This window comes from Urocitellus parryii, chromosome 3 (assembly GCF_045843805.1).
Source record: "Urocitellus parryii isolate mUroPar1 chromosome 3, mUroPar1.hap1, whole genome shotgun sequence".
Classification (NCBI taxonomy): domain Eukaryota; kingdom Metazoa; phylum Chordata; class Mammalia; order Rodentia; family Sciuridae; genus Urocitellus; species Urocitellus parryii.
The window spans coordinates 141,960,227-141,978,953 of NC_135533.1; positions in this window are offsets into that span (position 1 = coordinate 141,960,227).

Below are 18,727 nucleotides of genomic sequence, written 5' to 3' on the forward strand. Positions count from 1 at the left end.
CCTGACCCGGGAGGACAGAAGTCTGTTTCCCCTGCTGTTAAGGAGGCACAGATGGGTCCCTATCCCTGAAGAAGAAAAGGGAGCCTGGTGTTTGTTTAGCCTCAGCTTAGAGAGGATTAGAGTCAAATGCCAGGGCAATCAGACAGGGGAGAGCCAGAGAGCAGAGACTGGGTGCACTCCCCTGCCGCTGATCTGAGCGGATGGGCCTCAGATCCTGAACCCTGGGCCCTGTAAGGACTGGACACCCGAGCAGAGGCTAGTAGGAGCCTTTCCAGCTGCATCGTGCCTTTGTCCTTCCCCAGCTTGGGTGCCCAGGGCTGTTGTCTTGGCTCCATAAAGAGCAGGTGGAGGCAGTTCAAACCCACACACTCGCATTCTTGGACCAACATCTGGGCTTCCATGTGTCCCCCCACTCTGGGGTCCTCCGTTCCTCCAGCCTATGATATAGGTTGTGGGGACTGGCTTGAGCTATTTCTTTCTGGAACTTTTTCTCCCTCCATGTGGCTTCCTATGCCTTCAATGCAGATCTACTTCTGAGGCTTGACTGCAAATCCAGCTGGGGGCTTCTTTCTCTCCCACATGTAAACAGAAGCAAGCTTCTTTACCTGTCTTGATACAAACACTTATGTCTTGCCTCCTGCCAGCCATGAACAAGATGCCTGGAACTTCATGTGAGCGTGCATTTGGCCCCTGAATTCAGGGACAGTTTCCATCCTGTGGCACTCACCAACCCTTGATCCCCTGCTGTCCCCTCAGCTGGGTAGTAAGAAGATGGGAAAGCACTCTACTTCCCCATCTTGGTTTAGGAGTGCTAATCAGCAGCTGAGCTGTCATACAGAGAGCTCCTGACTTGGAGGAAAAAAATTTGCCTCCCATTGTAGAACACACCCTGGGCAGAGGTTCCCGCCCTTCCCCCTAGCTCCTAGTTGCATCTTACAGCTGGGTCTTGAGGCCACAGATCCTTTGTCCACTGTGTGGCCAAAGAGCCAAAGTGTGGGTGCCAACTGGAAGGTGGTATTCTCCTTTGCACTGATTTCCCCCAACCCCTTCCATTCTCATTCCTCCCTCTTCTGTGCTGAGCTATAGGGGGATTAATGGTGGCTAAGTCCTTGCTCAGTGGCCTTGTGAGCTGCCAGGGCAACCAGAGTGTCAACTTGCCCCATCCTTCACCTGTGCTCTGTGACTTAGAGCTGCCTCTTTGCATGGAGGCCTGAGGTTAGTCAGGTGGCCCTCTTGTGGTCCAGCTGGGCACTAGTGTCTGTGGCATTTGAATTCAAGAGTAAGCTCTGTCCCAGAAAGCAGCTTTTGAAAGCTGAATGTACTGGTCAGGAAGGGCCAGTACTTCCAACATTGCTTTGTGTCCTAGAGAAGGTGATGATCAGGTGTCATTTAGAAGCCTGGTGCTGTGACACTCATGACTGTTTCTTCAAGTTCCTAGTGAATGGTTTAGGCACACTCATATTGGGAGGACTGAGGTGGCCAAATCCTCTTGGCATGTTCTGAGCAGAGTTGGTTCAACTGGGTTGTGGGGTCAAGGACCACGTATACTTGTAAGGGGCCATCAACTCCGCCAGTCGGAGTTGTCCAAAGTTGGACTAGGGTCCTACATGTCTGCGTTGGCAGTGAAGCTTGGGAAAGTGGCTTTTGGAATAATCTTCTTTAAGAACATAGGCCGTGCTGAGGAAGGGGTCACGTGAATTAAGACTGAAAGGTGACACACGACAGAACCTTGGCTAGAGATGCCACTGCCCTCCTACAGCTGTACAGGGCCTGGACATCCTGGGAAAGGGCTCAGGCTAAGACATTTGCTGTGGCACACGTGTGAGCTCTGGATAACCCTGCTAGTGACCAGGAAATAAGCCTCCAGTGACATCCCTCGCCCCAGTCCCTTCACAAGAAAGGCGTTACTGGGTGTAAGGAAATCTTGGAGGGGCGCTTGTGCCTCCGGCTTCTGTCGTTGAGTCTCTTCTCCTAAAGCGTAGCCCTGTGAGTCCCTGTGCCGTGTGTTCTCATCTGAGGATGTGCTGTGAGGGAAACCAAAGATGTTCTGTGAACTAATGGCCGAAGTCAAGCCATTGTTGAACAAGTGGCGTATCGACTTTCCTAGTGCCCCTGGGGACAGCCCCCCTCCTTGAGCTCTGACCACTCCAGCATTTTGGGTGACGATGATGCTGCCACCTTCATTTCCATGGTCCACATTGGGCGTTGCACCTTGTCCCTGAATACATGTAACTTAAGGAGAACACAAACCATGACCGTGGCCATTTGAACCCCCAATGAACAGGCTTCCAGTGGAATGAGGCAGCTGGGAGAGGATGAACCAGGCCATAGTGTCCACGCCTTTTTCTGGGCCCAACCTGATCCCCTGGGGAAGCTCCTGGGTTGTCCAGCATCAGCTGGGACCAGGAAGAGATCAAATAATGCCTTAACTTGATCGGCTCCCAAGGGACAAGCATTCAGAATTCAGGTGGTCTGTGCTGGCCAACAAAATGGGGCCAGGAATCCAAGTCTACAACACCAACCTCTAAAATGCCAATAGAGAGAGGGCCAAGCTCTTGTTCTCGTGGCCTAGAACATGTGGCAGATGGGTGGACACTGGACCTTGTCCACCAGTTGAGGAGGCCCTGAGCTTGGTTTTCCATTCCCTGTGGCACCAGTGTTGAGTGAGCTCAGTTATTCACCTTGATGACCTTGACTCTTCGCTCTCCCCCTCCCCCCACACAATGACAATGGAACTAAATGCTCATCTCTGAATTTGGATGGAGAGCTCAGGACTTCCACCAGATGTAGTGATGTTCATGACACACACCAAAATGAGAAGGTGACTCTGGAAACTCACCTTAGCCAGAAAAGGGTTAGAAATACAGATGTGGAATGGAAAAGGAAATGGCCTATAATTGAAGCCCAGCAACATCTCAGAGCCTAACTCCTGGTCTCCCCATAACATGGGGACCTAACCCTAGAAACATCCAGCACAGACCTGTCAAATGGAGCACCTGGGGACTTGAAGTAGGATACTACAAAGTAGGACCCTTCTGGGTTATTCCTTAACTCTGCTTTCCTTGGCAAAGTTCCTAGTTCAGAGTCCAAAGCTGTCCCCCACATTGTTCCTGACTGCCCAAGATTGCATAAAAATAGACAGCAGCAAGTTTGGGTATAGTTGGGGAGTTCTTAGACTGAACTCTATAAAGAATGCATGTTTGAGGCAGACACCAGTCTTAGCATTCGGTTAGTTAGAGGGGTTTAAGCTTTTCTCCTCAGCTCGATTTCCTGCTCCCTGTGGTTTGGATTTGTCTAGTCAAAAAACGCCCTTTGGGGACTCTGGGCCAGGCAGAGGAGCGTTACTGCTCACAGCTGGTGCAGAACATTGTTACCTTTCTGAAAGGTGTAAGAAATGAGTGCCTCTGTGGTCCTAGCCCAAGAGAAATGCCATCCACCACGGTGTCTTCAAGGGCATGGGATTCGATTTTGGTAGAGTATCAAGACGGGATCCAGGCTCTGCGTTAGCTTGACTTGGATCTTAGCTTGAATCCAGACTGGTGCCATGGACCACGCCCAGTAAGACTGGACTGAAAGTTGGTCTGTCTTTCTAGAGCCAAAGTGGCCATTGCCTCCCAACTCTAAACCATGAGGCTCTGTTGGGCCAGGAGCGTGTGCCACCTGTGAAGATGGGACTTCTCTGGAGCAACTACAGCTCTGCTTGCTAGCATGCTTTTTTTGGGGGGGCGGGGTCCAGCTACATGGTGCGACCATGGATACCCGTGCTCATGCGGCAGCCCAGGGGCTCATGGAGTTCTGTGTCTGGACTCCCCAGAGGCTGGCTGCTGGCCAACCGTGATGTCACTTTTTAATGGCCCCATGTCAAGGCTAGGAGTTAGTTGCCTTTACCATGGCACGTGACGTCCTATACGTGCTTTCTCAAATCTCCCTGGAGAGGATGTGACTCCTCCCCTCTTCCCAGGGGCAGCAGCCCACCTTCCTGCTCTCATCCCGCTTGTTCCCATCAACCCAGGCCTAACTGGGCTGAGTCTGTACCGAGCAGGTCCAGTGGAGGCAGAAGGCACACTGTTTTCTTCCCCCCTGACTAGAGAGGAGACTTGGGGTCTCCCTGGATTTGTTCCCCACTAAGGGGCAAATGGATAGCATAAGACATGCCCCTCAGCCCTGCGACTGTACCACATCTGAAACTGTCCTTGTTCCCTGGTCACTCAAGAGGACCACACAGCACACATCCCCTGTCTGTCCCCTACATTGTAACACTTCCATGTAGATCTGACTTAAGGGGGACACCTGATGTCTAGTGGGGTCTTCACCTTGGTCACTTCTGAGTCTACCCAAGGCAAATGGGCAGAAGGACCTTGAAGACTAAACTAGCCCAACCCCTGTGCTTCCCCCTTCAGTTTCTCCTGTTCAAGTCATGATGGCAAGAACCCGTTCAGCTGGCAGGTGCATCATGGTATCATCTAGAGGGACATGGGAGGTGTCACTTGGTGAGGCAAAGGTTGGACTTGGAGGTATCACCCCTCTGGGTAGATGGTCATCTTTGTGACCCTCCTGTGGGATGAGTGTTTGATATGTTAAATGTCTTGCCTGATCTCCCCCAGTCCTTTGTTAACCCTTCTCTGAATCCAGGCAATAATAACACTCCCCTAAAGCAATATTCTAAAACTTGTGGGTTTTGAACACTAAACGACTGCTTCTTCAGTAGCTCTTTCAGTTTGTCCAATAGCCCTGTCAAGTCGACCAGTCGCCCACCATTCCTTATGTCCTCCCTTGCTCTTGGCAACAATGTTTCCAAGGCTCACCTTGGACTTCACCTGTTTCAAAGCCACAACTGACCTCCCTGGAGAGTCCCACTTGAAACCATATGGGAACTGAGTGTGTTCACTGCCCCAGGATCTACATTTTTGGAAGAAACCACACAGCAGGTGGAACTTTCATAGTTAAAATGGGACTGATGGCCCTAACGAGGGGGAATTCAATCCTGGATTCCTTGCCACATCCCGACAGACATTCCTCTCACTTTCCAGGTGAGCTTTAGGCACTGCTGGTCAATGGTGAGGAGTGTCCCTTACTCCAGTCTGTGGATAATCCAGTCCCTTGGCTGATGCGTCTACTAGAGGTCTCAAGGAATTGAAGACGTTCAGTTGGAAGAGCAGTTTCTCTTCAGCCATCACCTTGTGCAATCAAGTGACTTAATCTGTTGGGGTTTCCCAAACTGTCTATGTGGCCCCCCATCCCAAGTCCCTGGGGTAGCCTGGGTGACCAGGTAGGCTGGCTGACATTACCATGCATGCCTATGCTGAAAGGGTATGCAGAGGGACTAACAGATTTTTAAGATCTTGTGACAGTGCCACTGGGGATATTGGCCCTGCCATCATAGCATCCAAAGCTATATCTGAAAGTCCCTTGTCTGACTTGAGCTCAGAGCCGTGTGGACACTCCAGTCACCTCCTTCATTCAGCACTTGTTCTGGGGACCTCAGTGGTGTGAAAGTTCTTAACCTCAAGGCTAGCCCAGGCATTTCCTTGAACTTGATCAGGGGTTTGTGGAAAAGGCTTACCAAGTCTCTCTGGTATGGAATTTGCCTGGATTCCTGTATTTCTTGACTGTGGGGCTCCTAACATGGAGCTGCTGCTTGAGGAGAGTCTTGGGATAGTTCCAGGACTTGTCTAAATTTGGCTCAGGTGACCTGGGTGGGGGGAGGTGGTGGTCTGATCCGGCGTCTGTCTCTGGAGATGATCTATTGTGAGCACAAACTTTACGTACACCCAGACCACCCAAATCCAGCATTATGGATAAGCCACTGAATCCTCACCTTCCCATGGGACAGGGAGAAATTCCAGGTAGAAGGGTAACTGGGGAGTACAGGTAGCCCCAGAACACCTCCAATCACATGCAGTTTCCTGACCTGTTGGGGGGAACCTCTCCCTTCTCCTGAATCTTACCAGATCCAGGGTCATAAGCTACCCTAGTGGCTTTCCTAGGTTTGGCCTTGGAGCCCCTGAAAAGCAGGTACCTGTGGCACACGTGGACAATGTCACCTGCAGGGTCAAGGCATGTGGCTGAGCTTTATAGACTGGAGAGTGGCTCTGAGATGTGCAGCTTTGCCAGAGTTGACACTGGGTGAGAGGAACTGCATCAGTTGTGGCCTAGACCTTATGACGAAAACCTGTTCAGGTTGCCACACACTCGTATGGCCTCTGCCCTCTAGATCTTGATCCCAGGGGAGGTCTGACTTCTGACATCAGAGAACACTTTGGACTCCTGATCTCACTTTCCTTCCCCAGTTCCCTTATTAAATTTGACTTTTCTAATCCTCAGCCCATTTGAAGGGCCAGCCACCAAAGCTGAAGGTCATGACTTCATTCTTGGTCCAGGGTGAGGAAACTTCTAGAATTCTCATGGCAAAGGATCCATCTGCGTTGATACTGAGCTGATGGTCCACCTAGAAACTGGGTTTCAGGTGAGACCCCTCAGCCATGACTCTGGAAATCACCTACCACATGTCATACATCCTCTGTGTTTTCAGTCAAACCCTGTGAGGAGGGGGGTGAAGGGTAGCTGAGGATGCTTATCTGGTGCTTCTTGATACCAGCTCTTGTTGACTATGACTGACTTCTGAACAAAGGACCTCATTGCTGGAGGTAGCAGCCAAGTCTCTCATGGCTGTGCTGTCTGGAGCTTTGACAAAGGCCTTGCTGAACCGCTCTTGAAGCATTGATGCTCGAGCAACTCTAGACTTGGGGTGTTGCTTTGTGGAGGATGTGTCTGCCCAATCGCCACCTCATCCCCATTGTGGGTTGAAAGTTGGGCTAAGTCTCCATGAAAGTGCCCACGTGGGCACTTGGGATGGGTTAGTGAGGGACTTCTTGGCATCAGGACATCAGACGTGGGGTATAGCTGGCTTATATGAGCTGTCTCTCAGCCCTGGCATGCAAGGGTTCTTGGAGGTGCTAATAGACTAAAGACTGCTTGTCCTTGTACCTGGGCTCTTGGCCTTGCTCTCGTCACTAGAACCAGATCTCTAGAGACCAAGGGGACTAGTCCATGAGGGACACATCCTAAAGGGAACTAGAATCTGGGCAAGCATGAAAGAGGGTGCTGAACCCAACATGGATTCTTCCCCCAGTTCCTGGGAAGCATGAAGTGCCCTACTCAATGCCCTTGAGATCTGAAGGAAAAGTAAGAACCAGAGCTGGCCCAGGACATGCTGGACTAACCAACTTTCTTATCCATGGGAAAGTGGAAATGGTGAGATGAGAAGCGGTCACAGGGTCCCAAGCATGCTTTTACTTATGTAAAAGGGCTCTTGGGGAGGAGGTGTGTCTGGAGGGCAAAGAATGCAGGCCTCCATGTTGTGGCCAACCCCATGGGGAGGGCTTCTTGAAATGCAAGCTCTGCCTGGGGAGGCTTGGGCCCAGAGGACAGCCAGGTGACACTTAGGCCTTTCATACTGGTGTCTCATCTGTCACAATCTGAGGCCCCAGAAGAGGGGCAAGGCCATTTCTGTGGTTTCCCTAATCCTCCAGGGACATGGCTGCCATGCTTTAGGACAAGTCGGTGACCACGATGTCGATGTTACCAGCATTTCTCAGTTGTGATATCTGTCAGGAACAGAGCACCAAGCAGCTTTGGGCAACTCTTTAGGACCAGGACACAAGCTTCTGGAAATGGATGAGCTTATTAGGTGGGGGGTGTTGTATCTTGGTGCTGTCCAGGTGGCCCCCTCTGCCAAGGTGGTACGTACAGCCTGATGGAGTCTGGATGAAATGAACAGGTCCATCCTCTGGGTGCCTCTGACTCTTTGGCCTTCCAGGACATCCCTTGGTAGTGCAGACACTGCCTGAGATGACATCAGAGGTGCCAAGACCCTTGCCACTGGGACTCTGGATGCTGGCTTATGCTTTGGCCCCTTTCACACGTCCTTGCTCACCTCAGATGGAGGCCGGATGCCTCCAACCCTCCCTTCAGGTGTTGTCCAGAGTGTCTTAAGGTTTGATTCTGTAGATGGACAGACAGAAGAGGTGCCAGGGGACACACTTGGTGGAAGGAAACCTGGCTAGGCTGAGTGTCCTGGAGACGGAATTACCCTGGGAGAGGTGGAGCCCTGGGCTTCTCATTGGCTTAGTCGCCCACAGGGTCCACGGCTGAAAACCGGGGATGACCTTGGAAGGTCCATTTTCCACCAATGTACCCTTGCACACTGACCACTGAGGGCTGTCGGATAGCAACTGAAGCCACCAGAATGAGGGATTAGGGGAACTTCGTGTTCTGTGATGGCATTGGCCAGATAGTGAATGCAAGTTCCCTAAAACTCGTGTCCTGCTTCCCTTTATCTTGAATTCCTTGCTGTGATTCCCGTAAGCTACCTCTTCTGCTACCCACGTTGTGTCTCAGGAAAGACTAGACTTCAAGGATGTCGCTGACCGTCTGTGACGGGGTAGAACTCAGGGTCTGGTGCACATACCTAACCACTGGGCTGCTCCCTAACACCTAGGTTGTCGGCCCATGTTAAAAGGGACTTGGGACATCTAATTGGAAGTCTCCGCCAACCACAGTGGCAAGTGGTGCTGTAGTTGCTATAGCGCAGTTTGCTATTTATTGCAATATGAAATGCACACACCAGCGTCCATGCCTGAATGTCCCTGAGGAATAAACACGTTATTCATTCCCTGGATATCGTTTCCCATTTCTGCTTAACTCAGTTTCTTGGCCAAAAAGGAGGAGCCTCGAGTATCAGACGCCCTACCCAGGTGTTTAAATTTGTACGATGGCTATTGATGCTGAACGATGTCTCTTTCTACAATTGGTAAGAAATCGTTTCTGGTCAGAATCTCAGCTGAGATTAGAGCAAAGTGCGGCTCAAGTTCTTCCTGAGAATTTGTATTGGACATTGTTTCCTGAAGCATAACCCAGGCGTCAGCTTCGTTTGGGATCTTGGCTTAAATAAATCTAGGTGAGTGCATACAGGTGGCACCAGTTATGAATACGCTCTCCACTCCCAGCTCCCCTGACTGAGGGTTACTCGGCCCTTTGGAATGAGAGTGGGATTTTGCCTTGCAAGCTTTAAACCTATGATGCCCTCCTCATTGAGAGCTTCTTTGTCAACTAGAATGAGCCTGAGTAGCCAACTGTCCCGTAAAGTGAAGTAAGACTTGGCTTCCTAGAGTGCCCGGGGTATCTCCAATTAGACAGTGAAGTTTGCTAGTACAAACTGCCACCCTTAAGAATCCCAAGGTTGAGTTTGAACTTGATTTATGGCCATGGTAGAGGGGAAAGTTGACCATCACAGACTTGCTATCAGCTCCAGGAAGGAGCTGATCTTGGTGGCATTGCCCAAAACCACGATAGTGGCTGGGGACACAGTGGGACCTTCAGCACTCTGTACCTTTTCCAGCCATCCCCATAGACCCCAGCTGTTCCTGGAAGCTGTTGACGCACCAGGTATAATCGAAGAAGGGGACATAGACATCCAGGAATGGGGAAACTGGGTGGGGAAGACACTGGACCTCTGATCTGCACTTTAAGCAGTAATGGCTATGGCTGTGGTCACTCTGCATGGGGGAGGACAATAGTGTTATGCAGGAGCTGGCTGGGCCATGATGCCTGATACGGCTGTCATCATGGGACTGGAGTCACCATGCCTGAGCATGTCCCCACCCGTGCTCTTGCAGAATTGCCAGGTGGAGCTATGAGTCTACACTTCCCACATTTGGGAAGGGGGGCTGCCAATCAATGCTGGTAGCCAAAAAGGCCGAGAAACCTCTTTGTTAACCATTTCCACATCTTCAGATGGAATCAGCTGTCTGGAACACAAGTACCACAGTGACCTGATGTCCCTTGATTCAGATCCCAGTTAGAGGGCCCCAGGACTGGGATGAAGTGGCCTCCCTCCCAGTCCTTTGTGGTTCTTGAGATGCTCTGGCCTGTTGTCTGGCCATGTGTTCATGGGGTTTTTGTGGACTCTTGGACCCACTTGGACTGAAGAGATTTCTTAAAGATGAAAACTCACGTAGGTTGTCGGTGGCTTCTTTTGATCCTTGTTCTTTAACCCAGTGTCTAGTCAAGATCTAGGCCCCCAATATTGCTCCAGTTTAGAGGTGAGGGAGTTCCCCTATGAGCCTCCCCATGCAGTGGAGGCTTCGCATGCTTGGAACTAACTTCAACTCTTGCTGGGGTTCCTGTATGAGAACCCTGGTCCATGTTGTGTCCCCCCTCCTCCCCGCCATGCCTGCTCTCCCTGCAGGAATGCCCCTGGGCTTGACGCTGCACTTGAAGGTAACAGCCCATGAAGTGGCTTAAGCCACTGGCCATGGCTGCTGCTGTGGCAACCACAGCCCTTCCTTCCAGCTGCCCAAACTGGCTGACCCTGGAAGGATACTCTGGAGGCTTATCTCAAGCCACTTCAGACAAGGGGAAGGTTGCCTTGCTTTCTGAAATGACAAGATTTCCCGAAAAAACAAAGCCAAGTCTCTTCCTCATTGAGACATGCAAAGTTGGACATCTGTCTAGGAATAAAATGAGACCTTATCAATGGCATCGCATCTTACCCACATGGGCTCTAATGAACGGGAGCAGATGAACCACTTCTTGCCCTCCCCGCCCACTGCTCACCAGTATCCACCACCAGTCTCCACCCTCCTCTTGACCTCCCTGAGGTTGCCCTGACTCCTCCCTGAGTCAGTTAGACACCTCTAATTCTCCCTTGTGTACCCTCCTTAAGGGAATCCTCAGTGTCTCCCCTCCTGCTTCGTATCAGGTTCAGACCATGCTAACCATTTCTCTTTCCCTTTCCAGAAGTCTCTCTAGCCTGGCTCCCATCGCCCCATGCCCCTGGGGTACCTCCTCACTTTCTGGAATAACTGTTCATGCTTTGGGTTTCTCCTCCTCCATCCCATAACTGGCCTCTGGTTTAAATGTCTTTGGCCCCTTCTCAGTAGGGGTATATTTGGGAACCATGAGCACTGGTTGGATTCACTCCTCCAGGACCTGAGTGAGTTTTAACTAAACTAAGCATATGGAATGGTGGTGACAGTCACTTCTGACTGAACCAGAGGTGTTTCTTCAAGACTAGGAACTTCCCCCAAAGAATTTTCTTACCACTTCTGTCAACTGCTCACCACCTCCTAGGGATGCTCAGTTCTGCTAGACTGGAATAAAATGGCAAATTCTCTACTATCAAGGTCCCTCAGTTCCTAGCTCACAGATGGCATCCATTCAAGGTCTTATGGGGACAAAGATGGGAACTGTCCAGTGAGATCAGTTTCTCTCCTGGCTACCTCCAGTGACTTGATCACTGGATTTACCAACCCTGGGGAACTTAGTCACTGTTTCTTTATTGATCTCTCTAACCTCGGGCTATAGTATCACCTTGGATATAGGTGAGCTGATGAGTCACCTGGTGTGTGCCTATGCATGTGCACCAGGTGAGAGCGAATTCCTATTGACCCCAGAGGCTGAAACCTTTCCTAGAATGACCAAAGTTTCATGGAAAAGACTTGACATTTGCCTATAGACTAGGAGTGGGGTTGGCCTGGTCTCCTGGACTTCTGGACCATTAGCTTTACACTGGAAGAAGCCACTCTTGAGAATCTTGGGCCGGGCATGCTGGTGCATGCCTGTAATCCCAGCAGCTTGGGAGGCTGAAGGAGGATCAGGAGTTCAAAACCAGCCTCAGCAAAAGTGAGGCACTAAGTAACTTGGTGAGACCCCATCTCTAAATAAAAAGGCTGGGGATGTGGCTCCGGTCAAGTGCCCCCGAGTTCAATATCATGTTAGTTTCGATAGAGCCGAGACCTCTGAGACTTGGCTTCTGTTCTTGCTGGATGATCTGTCCTGTCATCTTTGGAGATGATGGGAGATGTCAACTTCTCATGAGCTCAAGCCTTAAGTGCCACCAAAATAGTGTTCACCAAGATTCTGAAGTCTATGCGTGGAGTAACCTGACTTGGAAGGATTGCTCTTAATGTAGAGGGGGAAATGGTCTGGGAAAGTCTCCAAGGTTCAAATGGGTTTCCTGACCTCATTGAAGGAGACCTCTGCCCCCTGTCCTACCTCCAAGATCACCCCACACCTCTGGATCTTGTTTGGAGTAAGCCCGTGAAAGGCAGGTAATGACACTTGAAGCACGTGTGTATTGTCTTTTGTTGCAAGACAAAGGTCGCCTACCACCCTTGGGTGCTGACTTGTACTTGGGTAAAGCTGAGACTCTTGGTTCAGAAAAACATTGACCATAAAAGACTTTCACGTAGGAAGAGCTACATTAATGATGGTCTTCTGACATGGAGAACCTGTCAGAGAGTGTACTTCTCTAGTTTCTTTCCAGTTCTCCTGCTCCTCCAGAGGAGCCTGGGAAGGTTTGGGAAGGGCCAGCAATGTCTTCCAGAACTGCCAAAGCTGTACCCTAGTCATGAGGACCCTAACTTGAGTCTACTCGAAGTAGGAGCAATGATGATTTTTCCCTCGTTACACTCCCTGCCCGTCACTCCTCTCTGCCCGTTAACTCTTGATCTCCTTAGAGAGAAGTGTCCCCAGTAAAGGGCCAGTGAACCATGACACTTGGCCTCTGAGCAGAGGGACCAGAGGCTCAGGACGGTATCTGCTTGAAGTCAACCCTGAAAACTGAACCTCCAAAGTCCATGAAGAGAAGCTGGAGCAGGCTTAGAATGGCTCTCCCCACAACTTTCTTATCCTGAAAAACTCTAAATAATTCCTGACTCGATCCAAATTTAGCAAATCTATAAATCCAGACCTGTGAGAGGATGGGGCTCCCAGTGGGTACCTCAGGTGTATTCTTCTGGGCCCTGTTGTTTCTGGGCCAGTTCTCCCTCACCCTAACATAATTGTGCACAAGCTCGGTAGATCCTCCTAGCCACTGGGCAGGTCCCTTGCTGGTATCAACACTGTCCTGATGTCAAGTCCCCTATCCAACAGGAAGAGAAGTCCATGTCATTACCACTGACATCTTAACAGACCTGATACTGAATGTTCAGGAAGCCTGTATAAATGCAGGCTCATGAAGATTTTTAACTAAGACTTAAATATGCTCAAGTTAGCAAAAGCATGCAGTTCTATGGAGGGTTACGAGTTCTTGACCACTAATGGAGAATTCTTGCAACAAGATGATTATCCTTGAATCCAGTGGACGTGATGTATAGGTCAGGGCCATGGGACAGGGAGAACTACTGTCAGGGGGGTTGTATAAATCTGTGGGATGCAGCTTATGCTGGTTTTTGGTCTGCAAGGAGTTCTCGGTATTTCTAAAATGGTCATAGAAAGCATCAGAAAGGCTCAACAGGGCTTTCCTCTTGGCAATAACCACATCAATGACATGGGTTGGGTCTTGTTTCTTATCCCTCAACCTCTCAAGCATCCCTTAAACCTAGGTCTTGGTTTTCATATACTGCAGTATGCAGACCTATGACATCTCCAACATATTCAGAAAAACCCAATTCCTCTACCAAATGACCCATAAGTAGTCACACTCCAAGTTGGCAGCCTTTTCCTCCACTGTTCAAGTCAGGATCCGAACATGGTCCGTACGCTGGTAGCTAGCAGATCACAAGCCCTCCAAATGGAATTGTTCCTTTTGTCCCCTGGCTGCTTGTCCTACACTGGACAGCCAATATCCTATAGATATGCCTGATACCTGTCATGGCTTCACGTTCCTGTTCATGGTCCACGACGCCTGCTCCTCACCACTCCTGAAACTGAGTGTGCTGTTAGTTCATCTTTTTTCTTTGAGGCTCTCTTAGCTCATTTAGTGTCCCAAATCTACAACCCCTCAAAAGGCTCTTTCTGTGGCACTGGCACTTGGGGTTGGGGAAGGAGGGCATGGTCACGGGCACCAGCCTTGCCAGGGGAGGCCTGGAGTGACCTGCAGAGTCTTCGGTACTGCTTGGGAACTTGGCTCTGCTGTCGCCCGAGGATAGAGGTCCAAAGTTCTACCTTCTATCTACTGGTACCACAGTTCCTCAGATGAAAGGCTTGTCCTGTTGGCCTGACACCTAGTAGCCTGACTGTCCATCGTACCAGTTGTGGGTTCCTGAACACAAACGAAAGGCCAATAGTCAGTCGGGTAATGGGTGAGACCACCTGGGCCTTCACTAGGTCCTGCTGAAGGAGTTCTCGTTCCTTCTCAAAGTCCTAAGTATGACTCGGAAAGACTTCCATGAAGGTGATCACTTGTAGTGTCCTGCCTTGGAGGCACATGTTGGGGGTCACATCATGGACACTGAGATTGCTACTTGATGAAATCAAAGATTTTTTCTCCTTTATGAAGATTCTTTTTCCTACTGGGTGGTCATTACATGGGGACAAATGAGATTCTTATTCTAGTTCATTGAATTCTACTAACTTGTTGAACAAGGTATATAATCCAGCATTTCTAATTCTATGGTTAACACTGGACACTTCCATTCCCTGTCCTGTTAAACATAGAAGTGGAATTTGCCTTCCATTGGGATGTGATGGATGTTGGAAAATGCTGGAAACTTTCTCCTGGCAGCCATGGAAGACGAGAGAACATTGAGGAACATAGTCCTTAATGCCTTCCTAGTTATCCTGCCAAGGCCACACAAGATAGTTCTACGTTACCTTCCGTAGAACTGCATACACCGTGATGGTTAGGATTAACTCTTACCATGGGAGTTCGGACAGTCTGCAATGCAAGGAAGGGTTCTTGATCACTTTTAAAGACAAATACTGAAACATGCAAGAAGGAGTCTAGAAGAAGGTACAAGATGGCGGCAGCAGCAGAAGGCTTTCTACTGAAGCTTTGCCTCTCGTGCTTGCCTTCATAGGAAGGTCCCATCCCAGCCTCTAACCCAAGAGTTGCATCAGAGGCTTGGGCAGGGCCATACTGCAGCCAGTCGGTCAGATGGATGTGGTTATTACCCTCTGGTCACCAGCCCTGAGAATCGCTGGACAGCCGAACCTTGGTGCACAACTGCCCCCATGAAACTCCCAGATCCAAGACCCTTGTTCTAAGGGTTCATCTTTGTTCTAATGGTTGGCCTGCATGGAGGGACCTGACTCCAACTTCCAACAGTGGTCACCTTTGAGCATTTGTGCCACCCACTCAGATAGGACATCCATGGTCTAACCCTTCAAAACCATGTTGCTGTCAAGTTTTCTAGACGGACTCATCCAGAATGGAGGGTATTCTGTAAGACAACCTGGACTCTACATTTGGTTCCTTCTGATTCCACTCCACTTGGAATCTTGGCAAGAGTCAGGAATGTGGTGGTCACTTCGTCAGGGGTCACATGTTTAAGCATGTGCCATGGGGTTCCGCCTCTGAGGATGCCAAGATTGCTCCTCAGTTAAGTCCAACGGCCTTTCTTCTGTAAAGGGTCGACTCCTTGACTTGTGATTCATGTGGGGTAAAGTTTTGAGATCCCTGAAAGTGACTTTCTATTTCAACTGTAGAATCTGAACCTTGGGTACTGTGCTCCCATCAGATGTTATAAATACATTCCATACTTACCAAGGGAATTCCTGAGTTTTCCTTCCATAGTTCTAGAAATCAGACCTTTAGAGGGTTTCTGACATAACCGTTTCCAGCTGTCTAGACAACCAGCGCCTCTTCAAACAGGCCCTAACCCTGTTGATTATGAGCGGATATTCTTCCTGCATTCTTTGGACAAACTATGATCAAGGTCCCCTTAACTTTCTTGACAGACTTGGACTCCTATGGAACGTACTGTGTATGTTTACTAGGAATACTTAGTAAGGATGTGGGTGTTGGTTGAGGTCATTACCCCCAAATGATGTGGGGTTCCAGGAATTGGAGCTTGGTCTACATAAGGGAGCCATATTCTCAAAGAAGAGATTTTTTAGTCAGCTATTCTCAAGTTCCTACAGAATAAGTGTCTGCCATACTGTAGACCACACTTTCATAACTGTGCCTAACAGGAGGGATCTGACCACCACGCTCTCCCATGATTTCACAAGAATTCCCAAAGGGCAGCCCCTGTTAACGGTGTTCATGTCAATCATGGCAAGGTGAAGGCATCTGAGATGACGGGTCATTCTGATGAGTTCTGTGGATGAGCCAGGGAACTGACCAGCCTGTCTTTCCAAAATTGTGTGGCCCTTATAGGACTCCACCATCTTTAGTTCCAAGAAGTGTCACCCTGTCACCTAGAATCTGCAATTGCATCAGAGAATGACGGGCCTAAGACAGTGGACCCCAAGAGGGTGACTTCCGGATTCCAGCCAAACAAGGAGGCTGACCTTCTTCGGTCATAGGACTGACCTTGTGTCTCTCAATTACACCTTAACGGACTCTAGGACCTGACACTTAGGGGAAGACTTTGCAGTGGCACAAACCTATGGGAACACCTCAGGGACCTAAATTACATGGAGCTATGTCCATGGAATTTCTCCCTAAAGGTCCTCAGGTGCTTCCTTGTGTACAAGCCCCCATGAAGGGAGGGCTGGGTGTCCCTTTCCTGCTCGGGCCCAGAACCGATGGGGCTACACCTGCACCACCTGTCCAGGGCTGCCTGCCTCTGAGAACCTCACATCTGAGTGAGTTCATGGACTCCTTGGGGCCAGGAACCAGATCTCTCCCTAAACTTGGGTCCAGGGATGACCAAGGCTCTTCGTACAACTAAGATGACTGCTCATGGCTCATGGCTTTCTGGACATGGGTCTTTTTTCCTGAAAACTGCCTCAGATGGACAAGGGATAGAACTGAGGTCACCTAGGGCTTTGCTTCTGGGCATGACACTGATGTGGCCTTGCTAGGTAGCACGGCCCTTGCTGCACTGTCCTCAGTACTCAAACCTGAAGGTGTCGGCTGCTTGTGGGTTCAGGTCCTGTGTGTACCCACTTGAACAAATGACCAGCATTCCAGACGAGCGGTTGTCCTTCCCCACAGAATCCTAGGATGGGAGATGCCTCCAGTACCAGAAGGAACTGTTCCTTCCCCATTGAGAGCCCTGCTTCCCCTTTCTCACCATTGAGAGCCCTGCTTCCCCTTTCTCATGTCATCAGGCAAAGGTCACAAGTGTCCCTGGGCTTTCTCCACTATCTGGGGTGGAGACCCTAAATGTCACCTAATGACACTGGGGCAAGTCATTGTAGGACAGCCAAAGCTCAGCTGCCCCCCTTGGCCATTCATCTGGCATAGGATCTCAAAGGCTGAGAATATATGGAGTGAAGACGGCGAGAATCTAGAGAAGGAACCGCATCTGTCCTAGGGTCCGCCTTGGAGCATGGGTGGGCTGCCATCGCAGGTGCCTGGGCTTCCTCTTTCTAGTTCCCCCAGCTCCATGGAGGAGCCTGGGGACCCTCCTGGGGAAGGCAGAGCACTGAGCTTGCACAGGGCGGTCCGAACTGGACTCCCTTCGTGGGGGTCATGCTCTGTGGGTATCTCTCCAGGTAAGAGGCCTCATTCCTTAAGCTTTGACTTTGTTCCTCTTCATTCACTTTTTCCCTTGTTAAACCCTGGAACAACTTTTTAAGAAAAAATGCTGCTGTGTCCCAGAGAAGATCATCTGAGGAAGTGCACCTTGCATGGGAGACTAAGATTTAGAAGGACAGAGCTTTTGCCCCAGGTGTAAACAGAAGGAATCAAAGCACCGGCCCCTCTGAGCAGGAAGAGAAACTGGTTCAGACTAAGGTGACCATTCCCTAGGGTTCATCTAGGTCCTCCTGAAAAGTCCTGGGCTTGGTTTGCAGATAGGAAGTGACTTGGCACATAGGACGGACTTCTATATTGATGGCCTGAGAGCTGGGACTCCTGTCTGCACTTCTCTGGGCTTCTCCATGGGCTCCTAGATGAATCCTCCCTCACGTTGTCTGTGGAATTCTCTTGTGTGCAGACTTGGTGGGGGCCTCCCTCCTGTTGGATGGAGGATACCTCATCATTGTCATAGTGTTCCTAATTCGAAGGTAGAACAGACGGTCACCGTTCACAAGTTGACTCTTCACCACAGGCCTTTATCTTGGACCACATGTGGCCCTGTCATGAGTGGGAATCTCCAACTTGCTCTCTAGAAACTTCCCTTTTAATACAAAAAATGGGAAATTTCTCATGAAACATTATCATGTTGAATGGCAACGTAGGGTTCTTGTTGTTATAACCAGGAGGTGGTATTTTCTTAATGGACAGGACCTCAGAACACTCATGGAACTTGAGAAACATCTCAGTCATGGTGACCTGGTCTTTCATGTGGCCAGAAAGTCTTTGGTTTCGCTCCTTATAAAAACTTCAGAAACATACAGAACCAGCCAGAGAAATGGCTGTTCCCATCGTGTTCAGGGACCCACCTCTGACAGCTGGGACACGGTGTCTGGTTTCCTCACCAGCTCGCGTAGATACCCCTTAAGGCAAACAAACATCTCCATCTGTAGCCTCCGTGGTGGATGGACATGTATCTAACATCTTAATGCCTTTAGCATTCAAACTCAGCTTCTCCGGCATCCAGCAACATGTAGACAGTCAAGCCAAACTTTCACAAGGATCATCAAAACTGGCTTGTTTAAATGGGGATCCAGATACGGCCTACACATCATGAGCAGGGTTCCCCCACCTTTTCCCCTGGCAATTTCTGTCTTTCCTGTGTCCTAAAGCAGACATTTGCTTCAGTCCTCTGAATGGGAGACACTTTCCCCCATAAATCTAGCTTTCCAACCCTGAGAGCACAAGATTCTAGTTCTCAGGTAAAGAAACGAGAAGGGACACGGACTCCCTTGATAATGAGCCAGTTGGGAC